This window comes from Sinocyclocheilus anshuiensis, unplaced genomic scaffold (genome assembly GCF_001515605.1).
Source record: "Sinocyclocheilus anshuiensis isolate Anshui unplaced genomic scaffold, SAMN03320099.WGS_v1.1 scaffold881, whole genome shotgun sequence".
Taxonomy (NCBI): domain Eukaryota; kingdom Metazoa; phylum Chordata; class Actinopteri; order Cypriniformes; family Cyprinidae; genus Sinocyclocheilus; species Sinocyclocheilus anshuiensis.
In genome coordinates this window covers 969,153-981,807 of record NW_015558695.1, presented here as the reverse complement: position 1 = coordinate 981,807, position 12,655 = coordinate 969,153, and the positions used below count along the sequence as shown (strand labels likewise).

At 36.8% G+C, this 12,655-nt stretch overlaps 1 long non-coding RNA gene across 1 annotated transcript; it reads right to left on the bottom strand.

Moving 5' to 3' along the window:
* Window positions 1–526: 526 nt before the first annotated feature.
* Window positions 527–3,653, bottom strand: LOC107681374 (uncharacterized). Its single transcript, XR_001633247.1, has 3 exons — window positions 3,602–3,653; window positions 3,390–3,460; window positions 527–943 (listed from the first exon to the last, which is right to left on the bottom strand). It is a non-coding gene; the product is annotated as an uncharacterized LOC107681374 (long non-coding RNA).
* Between the last annotated feature and the right edge of the window lie 9,002 nt (window positions 3,654–12,655).

Here is a 12,655-nt window from a genome sequence, read left to right as displayed (position 1 = left end):
AAAGAATGAAATGTATTGTTAAAACAGTCGTTCAATAAAGTTAAATATAACTGTATACCTAACAATGTAGCAGCAGTGGTTTTGTGAGAGGCACTGATCGCACTTTGAAATTCACTGGTGAAACGCTCAGATTCTCACAGTGTCAAGCTCCTCTTTCAGATTTCCCTCTGACACAAATGAGCTTTGGATTGCCCCTAAAAGCCTTCTTTAGTGTGCCAGTGAAATAAAAAATGAAAGGAGTAAGAGAATCAAAAACTGGAAAAAATACCCAAGAGACGAAAGAAGACTTAAATTACACATTAAGACTCAAGACATCAAGAGAATTGTTCTCTTTAGTGATTTTTTTTTCTTTTTTTGTGGAGTGGGAGGCAGATATAAATAAAGGAGATAAATGAGCCTAGAGATGAAAAAAAGTCCAATTCTACAAAAACTACAAATTTGTAGTTAAACCAGAATTTTTTTTTTAAAATCTTTCCTGATTTGACTGAAACTAGAATCTTAAAAACATGATTATCATCTGCCCTTCTGCTCACAAGCGGCAGGTGTGTCAACACAGATTAGCATATCCAACTGTCACAACAGCGTGTGTAAATGAGTATTTGTAAATAATGTCTTCTGATTGGAGGCGGAAGTCAAACGCAGAGTGATTTATGCACAAACGGTCTAAACTGACGAGCCGTGACATCTAGCAGAGCACAGCATTAAGAAACTCAAGGGAGGCATGGAGAGCGCCTGACAGGTGAAGGGGCGTGGATTAAAGCCAGGCTTCAGTTTCAATCAGAGCTGGACAGACGGTAAAGCTTCACGATCAGGCCAGTTATAGCAGCAGACTGCTCTCTGATCAGCCACAACACTATTAATTATTAAAAGCTCGGAGGGAAAGGCCAGAGACACAGACTGATCTCCATCCATCCCAGTATAAGATACATTCAGATCCTTTAACCTTCAAGAGAAACAGAGAGAGAAAAGCTCACATATTAATTGATAAATTACCACAGTCAAACTCTTTATGTGGTTTTGCATAAACAGGGAAATGTGCTTGTTCATACACACATCAAACAACCCATTAGAAAAACTACAAAGCAAACATCAAAGCGGGACAGAGATGGTGGTTTTAGCAGTAATGTGAGCTTTCATCAGCCCCATTCATATTAGGGGTAGATAAGGTACAAAGATGTCCTTGTACTGTCCCAGTGACAAGCTGTTGTACCCCAAAATTTGTTTGTTTTATTGTTTGGTTTGTTTTTGGTGTTGTGTGTTTTCTTTTGGTTTTCTGTCATGTTTTGGTCTGGTAAAGCTCTGGAAGACCGATTCCAACACTAAATTATTAGTGATTGCAACTTTCTATGTCACAATTCTGACTTTTTTTGTCGCAATTGCAAGTTTACATCTAGCAATTCTTTCTTTTTATCTCAGAATTGTGTGATATAAACTCGCAGTTCTGATTTTTTCCCAGAATTGCAAGTTATAAATTTACAATTAAGAGAAAAAAGTCAGAATTGCGAGATGTAAACTCGCAATTCTGAGAAAAAAAGTAAAAACTGCAAGATTTAAACTTGCAATTCAGAAAAATGAAGTCAAGATTGCGACATATACCTCACAATTCTAAGAAAATAGTTTCCCCCCCTCCGAATTGCACTTTATAACTCTCAGTTGTGAATTTGTATCACACAATTCTGAGAAAAGAAGTCAGAATTGCAAGAAAAAAAGTCAGAATTGTAAGATATAAACTTGCAATTCTGACTATGACTCGCAATTGCAAGTTTATTTCTCGCAATTCTGAGCAAAAAAGTCAGAATTACGAAATTTTTTCTCGCAATTGCGAGTTTACAAGTCAGAATTGTGAGATAAAAAGTCACGATTACCTTGTTTTATTTTTTATTCAGTGGTGGAAACGGGTTTCCATTTCAAGCTGCTTACTTTAAAGCAATTTATTTAATATTTATATTTATAAAGTGCTATATAAACAAGCATGACTTGATAAGCGTGCCGAATTGCAGAGCTAGTGCAAATATTTGCAGATTACTATGATCAGAAGCTTTGTTAATGGCTGTTTTCTCACCACTGTCATGTTAGTTGTGTATTTATTTGCTAAATGAAAGTGTGCAGCACATTTACATGCTGCAGCATGAGTGGTGTTGGGATGTTCACTGGGGAACAGTATACCGCTGCAAATGGTGTTTACATTTACCCCTAAGTGTAGAACAATAAAGAACTTAACTGTGAGCATATCAGGCCCTTTAAAGGGGTCATATGATGTTGCTAAAAAGAACATTATAGTGGGGACATAATTACGGATTATAATGACTTATACTGTCTTTTTACACGTTGCGTTGCATCGTGCCACGTAAACATAAAACCATGTCTGCATTTGAGCCTTGAGTGAGCAGAGGCCTGCAGGTAGAGTGAGGAACGGACGGCGGATTCGACGAAGGAGTGGCCGGTGGGCTTGCGGCAACCACGTGACGACCCCGGGCTGGACTCCGCTTCGTCCACGGTGAAAGCCGATCCGGCGATCCACAGCGCAAAGTTGATGTATTCCCTCAGCGAGCAGCACGGATCAGCTCCAGGCATGATGAAGCGGATATCGTCCTGTTTTGGAAGGCCAAACAAAGTAGTTTCGCTTTCACAACGAAACACACAGCACCTTCACGACATGGCGGCGGCAACAATACTACAGCGAGAATAAAAGTTACGCCTTCTTTTTTTGCGTGAACATTTGGGCGGCGTTATGCAAATCTTCCCACATCGTGACGTAGATATGTGGGGGCGTGTTAGAACGAGCCGTTTTAGGTAGGCGTGGTTGACTCTTAACTTTTATAAAGAATATCTCTTTGGATTTGAGACTTTAGTCTTTGCAACTTTACAGATCTTCTTTATGCACCAAGAGCTTGTAATACTCCAAAGAGAAAGGAAGAATTTAAATCACATCATATGACCCCTTTAAGCTACATTTTTTTGCACATCTTTTTCTGACAGTGCAGAAAATAAAAGAAAAGTCTGCAGCTTTCATCTGGGTCTGCTGACGGGCAATGCCATCCTAAATTTACAGGGCGATGTCTGGGTCTTTATTTGCTGTCTTTCATATAACATTGTGTCCTGCCCTGTGTGTGCTGAGCACTGACCTCAACAGCCTCACCCCTGCCATAGACAACAGAGATGCTGTGCTCAGTTATGTAACAGAGCGTGTGGCAAAATCACAGCTATTCATCAGCAGAAAGCATCAGTGTGTCCTTGATGCCCCTCAAAAATCACACACAGCTACGCTCAGACGAAAACAAAACAAACGTGCTGCTGTGTTTTCATGTTCACTTGGGGAGGAGTTCAAATTGTGATTCTCTGCAAACAATACAAAGCTACTAGTGGTTGGAAGGCACCCAAGAACTTACTTTCATGATGAACTGTTTCACATTTATAGCTGCTCCAGGTCTAAGGGACAGTTTGTGTGAATCCTACATTCCTATAGAGATGGATGATCATGCTGTCAGCAATGGACACTGCGTTTACAATCTAGGCCAGATGCAAGGGAGGATTCCTTAAATGGAAGTATATAGAGGTAAACTTCTCCTCTACTATTGTGTAAAGAGAAAAAAAAGAGTACCTCAGTGTCAGGCAGGGCTTGTGAGATTAATTAATCCACTGACTGTCTTTGCATCTGGCCAATATCACCCAACAGAATCCAGAGGTGTTTACAGAGGCATCATACCTGCTGCGACACAACAGGATAGAAGCCTAATGAAAAATGACAATGCATCTGAAGACAGTTCATTTGATTTGGAATGTGCTGGAGTCCATCATCATGGTCACTGTATTAATATCTACACATAAATGTATGTTTATGGGTGTTTGATCAAGGAAGGTTCACAACAGGTGATTAATGAATGACACTGTTGGTCACATGCGGGTAGTTAACTTTGATGCCCCTAAAAAGCAGCAGGAATAATTATTGACTTTCAATAGTGGTAAATTATCAATAGACACTATATAAAACACAGCCTTTGGTTGTGAAACTAATTTAATATGCATCCAATTTTTCAGTCAGTCAAAGCCTTTTGCCACTTGTTTAATGGAAAAACCACCTCAAAACAATTACTGACCAAATAAAAATAAAGTGATGGGTTTTAGTGTATTCTATTTCGAAATAGTCATCAAAGTTCATCAGACTGCTGGTTTATTCTTATATAATTAAAACATACCAAACATACACAGTAATGTATAACTGACAGTACAACAGTTATTGATGAGACAACAGAAACACTTTAATATAAATTTAGCTCATTCAGTATTATTTTAGTACTATGTATATACTATTATAGTATTTATTAATATTTTGAATCTTTTTATGTTTTCAGTCTTTTTTTAAGCTTTTTTTGTAATTTTGTTATGTGCTTTTGTCATTTTTATAGTTATAACATCGTTTAGCTTTATTTTTTAGTAACTGTAGTATTTTAACCCCGTTGTTTTATTCCAAACATTTAATTTTTTTTTTTACATTTTAAGCTTTTTCATAATATTTATATTTTATTTTGCCTTTATTTCAGTTAACAAAAATGCTTTTTTAAAATAGTTTTATTGATAACACTGAACTTAATTAATGAATCAATTCATATGTTATAAGTTATACATTCAGTGTTGGTGCTTTTGTGTCAGTTATAATAATTTATTTATTTTAATAAACCAACAGCATGAATTCCTTCACAGATCTCCAGTGATTCACAGATCCAAGTTTAAGAATCTTGATGAAAAGGTACAAAATAGAGAGAGGACATGAAATCATCAGAAGAAGGATTCAGGAAATTTTGCAAGCCAGATGCAAACTTGGATTACCCCTAAAAGCCTTCTTTTACACAAGCTCTTCTGCTCAATGTGTCAGTGCATGTGCACTAACTGAGGGTTGTTTTTTACACCACTATATTATTTCTTGTATAGCTACATTTTAATGATTCCTTCCTTGTGTCGTACACTTGAGTTTAATATAGCTCTGGGCTGATGCTGGATGTGTTTATACTAGGACTTTCCCATAGTTCTCCGCAAAAAGCCTTCCAGTATAACTGAAAGCTAAAACCTATAGCATCCTGAATGCTTCACATTCAAGAGTCAGAGCTGTATGAGAAAGCAGAAAGGAGAGAGATGGTGGGTGAGGGTAAAAAATTCAGCTATATTTTTGCTGACCTTGCACTGTATCACTCCAGGGAAGCACGCTAAACTAAAGGACACACAAAAAAAAACAGAGAGAGGGAGGAGAAGACAGCCGGACAGGACTGTATAAGGCTCATGAAACGCATTGTGTCTATAATTAACCCTTCAAGAACCCTTAAAGAATCCAGCTCCACCAGCAGGACAGTGAGACAATTATACATCTCATGACAACTCGCTTTAGACTACAAGACTGCCATGATATCCCCAATATGAAACTTCAAGCAAACATCTCAACAAAACAAATGGCAATTCAAAATGACAGACTGGGATCCGCCTCCTCTTCTCAAACAAGCAGCATCTGAATAGCACACAGTCATGGTGACAAGTGACTTGAATAGGAAATAGCATGTTCTAGCCATCTGGATGAGATTGTTTGCACAGCCATATGGCTCAGCTGACGGCTGCAGACTGTTGTGATAGAGCACTTGAAGCCCATATTCAGATCAAATCCATAACGCAACTTCACAAACGCAGTGTAGGTTGTTGTAAAATGGTTGAAGTGTTGATCTAACAGGCTTCGGTTCTGTCATGTCATAAATCTCTGTCAGACTGGTGGTGGAGTACAGGTAGACATTAGTGATGTTCAGTGAAGCTGTAAGATGACACTCATCTCTGAGTTTTGCCTGTGGCTATTACGTGGCTCATTCGCAGAGCTGACATGTTTTACCAAACACTCTCGCAGCACTGAGTTGACAGAGGATGAAATTGCATCAGCGTTTATTAAGCTTTATGATTTTCCCCAGGCAATAACCTAAAGACTAAATGTCACTCCAGTATAAATGGCACAGAGGCAGATCATGGAAGGGGCGGCTTGTGATTGGTTTGTATGTATAAGACGGAAGCTTGTGTTTTGTTTGTGTTAAGCATACAAATACAGTGATATCAGATGGTAATACCTTAAAATATAGCCATGTTATGTTTCTCCAAAAGCCACTTATGTTTCTCCAAAATACTTGTCCAAAGTACATGTCCAAAAAATATGGTATTACCATGGTACCATGTCAAAAAAAAAAAAAAAAAAACTAGTAGTGTACAAGAACCATCAAATCCAAATTACTGTGATATATTACACTTGTGTACCATAACATGGCATTTTACATGGTACTCCAAGGCTGTTCAATGAATACCATGTTGCTATGTCCAGAAAACGTGGTATTAACATGTTCTCATATAAAAAAAATCGTTTTTAAACAACAAATTTACTTTGCACATCAAGATGCCTTAAAGAATGCCATATTAATACGTTAAAAAATACATGGGATTACCAAGGTGCTACATTGGACTTTTGGTACTTGAAAAAGGGTGGGCGATATACTGGTAGACACAATTAACTGGTAGAAATTTGTCAACCGCTAGAGATTTTGGATTTTTGGAGATCATCTCTATCGCGGTTACATGCTCACGTGACGTTGCTGTGCTACGTGGTCACGAAAACGTATCATTTGCATGTTTTTAAGCATCGTGGTTTAAAAACAAGTGATTTTAATTTTTCAATTAGCAGCGAAAGTGAACTCATTTCGCTATATGTGCACGCTGTCTGAGAGACTGTAAGTTATTTTTGCCACTTTATAGGCCTTGAACGGTTAAATACACATGCTTGTATGAGTCAAAATACCGTCTTTTTAAGTATCGTCGTAAACACAGCAATTTAGGTCTTAAGTGAAACAGCTGAGTGTTAATCACACAACAAAAGAGAGAAAATCTCTCACTGCTCTTGACTAAATCACTTTTGTAACTTTAATAAGAAGAAATATACATTTAATTTACTCTGTGAAGAATATGCAGTGTTTTTATACATTTGATTACTTTATACAATGCATAGCATTTTTTATTTATCTGTTCTACTGTAGTTTTTTTGTCCTATTGCAATTAGTTTATTATTCTTATTTAATCGCTGACTGTTTACTTGTCTTCAGTGAGCTTGAGTTTTTTAGTTTTTTTTAAATTTAGGCTGATATTTTTTGTAATATTGACACTGGTGACAAGAATTATGAAATTTATACGGTATCAATTTTTGATATCATAAAGACCTTAATAAACAAATCTACAATAGTGAGCTGAGCCATTTCACATTCTTTGCCATTTCCACAAGGGTGTTGCACAAAGGATTGGATTAGTGACAATAACTTGTAGTGTAAAAGTGGTCACACTTTAGACTGGGGGTCAATTCTCACTATTAACTACCAACTACGACTTTTGCCTCAAACTTCTTATTTGCTGCTTATTAAATAGTTAGTAAGGTAGGCTTGTTGTTATAATGTTGTTACATTATAAAATAAATCAAACTCAAACTATTAAACACTTAATCAGGTACCAAAAAATATACATTTTAGCTTTTCATAATACTGTCTCGCACAAAACCCTTCCTTCGCTCTTATTCTTCTTCTAGCCAAATTCACATGATATCATAAAAGAATCTCTCTTAATATAAAGAAAAAAAAGATAAAATTCATAATGTCGTTCATGGCTCTAACAAAATCCATAAATTACAATTGTTATGGTATTTTTGCTGTGCCATGTCAAAAAAATAAAATAAATAAATAATATAAACAGAGAATTATTAGTATATACACCACAGAACAGCAGTCAGTCTGCAGGCGAAACACTCTCTGATGGTCTCCCATGACTCTGTATGGGTCTTTCTCTATGTTTTTCCGCCGGTGTTGTGCTACACCGTCTTGCTCTTTTTCTGTACTGCTGGGCTCAGCAGGGATGGAGGAACTCTCGGTTACCACGGCAACAGCCTGGCATTCTCTAGACAGGCAGGGCAGGAGATCTGATGCATTCGTGAGTGTGTGTGTGTGTGTGTGTGTGTGTGTATGTGTGTGTGTAAGGCAGACAGTGAGTGAGAGAGAGATAGCAAGACAAAGATTTACAAAAATCTGGCAAAACAGAGTTCACATCACCTCCAGAATAACAACACATCAAGAGAACAGCACAAACGCCATACGCTCTAGCTGAGAGTCTGTGAGTGAGCAGAACAACAGAGCTGCGTCCATGTAAGGACACGCTGCCACGAGGTGAGCTCCTCTAACTGTAATCCATCACCAGCCCTGCCGTTTGTTTGACTGAGATAAATGCTGAGGTTTCTAAGAGACTCATATGTGATATCAAGGATTACCCATAACACAATATCTGCGCACACAGGCGCCGATGGCACCGCTGCTGGGAATATCTGGTGCGAATGTGTTTAATGCAGACGCTGGGGGGGCCAGCAGATGAAAGATTGATCTGACCTGTGCAAAATGCTCTCGCTTCACACAGGAGGAGAGAAAGAGAGAGGAAATGGAGCATCTGTCATCAAGCACTTCTTCACAGTGTCAGCCCATAATTTTAAACACTGTTATTTCATCCAATTGGCACACTTTAAGCTCCATTTCACTCCCTTTTTTACCCTGAACCAAACACAAAAGAAAATTCATTTGAAATAAACTTAACTTCAGAGTTGCAGCAGCCCCTATCTGTGCCACACGGTATGACAGCTCTGCTTTTGTGCCTATTATTTGTTCTTTAGAAACAACTACAAATGTTTCAGAGATCGCTGAATAGAGAGAGTTAACCAAACCCAGCACACATGCCTGTTTGTGCATAAATGGAAAGCCGTTACCTCAGGACTCACATCTGCGCTGCAGACACTTGCACAATTAGCTAATTACCCAAAACCCCTAGTTTTGCATCCCATAGTGTCAGAAAAACCCTTCAGCTGCAGGATAATTCACAGTTTCAGAGTGAGGAGGGCCATTAAAGGAATACAGATAGGAGACGTGGCATCCGAGTGCTGTTGTTGGTATGTAAATGAACTTGATCTCATCAAGGACAACAGCATGAATAATGATAAAGAAGTATAATTACTATTAAACATGTTCTTGAGAGTATTTTCTGGACTACTCTTCGCTTTTCTAAATAGATATAAACTGCCGTTCAAAATTTTGCAGTTGGTAATATTTTGTAATGTTTTTGAGAGAAGTTTCTCATTTTCACCAAAGCTGCATTTATTAAAACACACAGTAAAATAGTAATACTATGAAATATGATTACAATTATTACAAATAAGAATTTTCTATTTAAATATATATATATATATATATATATAATTTATTTTTTTTTAAATGTAATTTATTACTCTAATGCAAAGCTGAATTTTTTGCATCATTACTCTAATATGCTGATTTGCTGCTCAAGAAACATTTCTTATCATCATCAAAATATGTTCTGCTTTTTGTGAAATCTGTGATACATTTGATATATTTACAGGATTCTTCGATGAATAGAGATAATCTCTTATAACATAAAAAATTTAACTTTTGATCAATTTCATGTGTCCTTGCTGAATAAAAGTATTAATTTCTTTCAAAAAGAGAGAAAATCTTACTGACACCAAATATTTGAATGGTATCTGTCACCTTCGGTTAAAAGCAACAGGTCAGTTCTTCTGACAACAGATCTCTGCAGGCAGGTTTTGAATAAAGGAATTTTTTAAAATTTCCTACAGATGAAAAACTCATATATACGTTTTTTTTTGCTCAATGACTTAAGCACTTTGGCTTAATTTTGATTTTCAAATTTGCAGTTTCAGACTTCGGATTCCCACATATGTTTGTATTTGAAACAGAATAACAGATTAAAACTCTTATGAGTAAGCCAGTCTTTTATTCACAGACTGCAGAATTTAATGAGTCTGTTGACAACTGTTGTATAGACATTTCACAATTTTTATGCCTTATCAGTCCGTGTCTCAATAGTTTATCACAAAGCTATATTAAAAAAAGTTGAAATCTGACAATTCTATATCTTTCTGAAAATCTCAATAAACATCACTGACTTGTTTCATTTTGGTTAGGCTTAATTTTAGGCCAAAACTGGAACAATCTGAATGTTTGTGAGGGAAGACTGAGAATATCTGGCTTCACCTTTTCACTTGGCATCAAAATGAATGAGAGATGAAGCAGTCTGACCTCTCAAACTACAACCCTTTGAGATCCATTGATGTCCCATACATTTAAAAGAACACATTTAATTAATTTATCAATATCTTTTGAACCATGCTGAGAATTGCCAGTTTGTGCAAAACTATGAATGCTACAGCTGAGATATCAGCTTCAGTGCTTATTAAATGGGACCATTTCATATCCATGATTCAAACATTCTATAAAGGACTAAGACATTAAAACAACAGATACAGTGGCATGCAAGACAAAAACAGGAATAAATAAAAGGAAAACAGAGCTGCGACTGAGTGAACACATCAAATTCAGGTTTCTTGTCTCAGCACTATCAGAATCTGGCAGCCTGACAAACTCAGACTGCAGACAGATTTCCAAGTGAAGCTAGTTAATGACAGGAGAAATGTCATTCCTCTAATTGATGGGGATGAAATGGATGTTTAAAAAGAAACTGATAGAGATACATAAAAGAGATATAAAAATGGACACAGTGGGAACAAAAATGAAATGGCACAGAAACAGATGGCACCCTGACAAAATTGATCTAATAAACAGAAAAAAAGTGAAATTTGACTTTTTAATGACAGCATATAACACATTAGGACGAGCTACATCTATGTCTTGCTAAGTGGGTCTTAGTATTTCCAAAGTTTTCAAATTAGCAAATGTATTCCTACTGAGCACAAATACAGTTGTGCAGGTGACATGAAGGCAATGTAATAATCTATTCTTAATTACTTCTGTCTCACAGGCCCTCTAAAGGGAACAAAGCCAAAGCCCCATGCTGCCTCTGGCCAACATCAACTCCCGTTCCTGAAGTACAATGACCTTCACGGATGGTCACACTTGAGCCCTTGTGGAATTGCTGAGACTATCCTGAATATTTAAGATTATTAAAGTATAAGTACAGCACAAATAAACACCATAAATATGCATGATTGCATAGTATGACTTGGCATAGACTGCACAGCAACATTTCAGATGAAGTAGTTTTCTCTGTACGAAAACTAATAAATATTTCTAATTACAAAATTGTGTCCCGGTCAATGCACAGGTCATAACTGCTCATTTTAATTGGCTGACTGGCTGCAGAGATGATTACACAAACAGGGAGGATGAACTCAATGACCAGTGTCCTCTGCTCTTACACAAACAAGTTACAATTGTTACAACCACTGACATACTCATTTGTACATGGACAGACTCAATTATAAATTTGGACAGCAAGGATACATTGAAAAGTGACAGTAAAGACATTTTATAAATGTAAAAAATGTATCACGGTTTTGACAAAAATATTAAGCAGCACAACCGTATTCAACAGATAATAATAATAAATATTTAGTGAGCAGCAAATCAGTATATGAGAATAATGTATATGAGACATTGAAGACTGGAGGAATGTCTTCTGAAAATTATTTTAATAATGAAATAATGAAAATAAGCATGAAAATGTTTTTGAATCATCTTCATTTTCGGGCTTTCTCATCAAATACTGATATATGCAATTATTTAAAAAAAAAATTACTTTTGGAAATGAATAATTCGTTTGTGTTTATCAGTTCACAATGCTACACGAACAGTTCAGAGGAAAGCACACTATCTTTCTTTCACAGCCTTCAAGCTGTCTGAAACAATTGCCTTGAAACACCAGAGTCTCCTAGCCAGGGAATGTCTCTCACAAGCATGGTCAACTTCATGGCTGACAGATCACAAACACACACACACACACACACACACACACACACACACACACACACACACACACACACACACAACACTGTTATAATTCCAACACGTCTAGTAAAATAAACCACTCACATACTCAATTGTAAATGGGCAGCAAGGATACATGAATGAAAAGTGACAGTTAAGACACATGTAAAAAATGTATCATGGTTTTGACAAAAATATTAAGCAGCACAACTGTTTTCAAAATCAGTAAAAAATAAATAAAATAAAGGCACTCTTTCTCTCTCTCTTTCACAGCCTTCAAGCTGTCTGAAACAATTGCCTTGAAACACCAGAGTCTCCTAGCCAGGGAATGTCTCTCACAAGCATGGACAACTTCATGGCTGACAGCCGGAGATGCTTCCCATGAGGTAATGAGCCAGGAAGTCAGAATGAAAGGAGACGGATAGGAAGAGACAGTCCATTGAGAGTAAACAAGAGAAAGATGGAAATAATAGATGGATGGTGCAATAACATAGAAGTTTTCTTTCTTGGAACGGTTTGTAAGAAATGTCTGATGGATATAAGACATTATATCCTGCTACTCCTGGCACGGCATTGGGTTTCCATGTCTGTGTCAGTCAATATAGTGCAGGCTTAGTCTGGGTCTGTAACACTGCATACAGTCACTAGGTTCAACTAATTGGAAGTCATTCACAATATCAGAGTTAAATACAGTAGATCAATAATCTATTTCTATTGATTATCAGTAATGGTGTTTTTAAATGGTACTGGATACATATACCGTGATACTTTTCAAATATGGGCACTTTTCTGCTTTT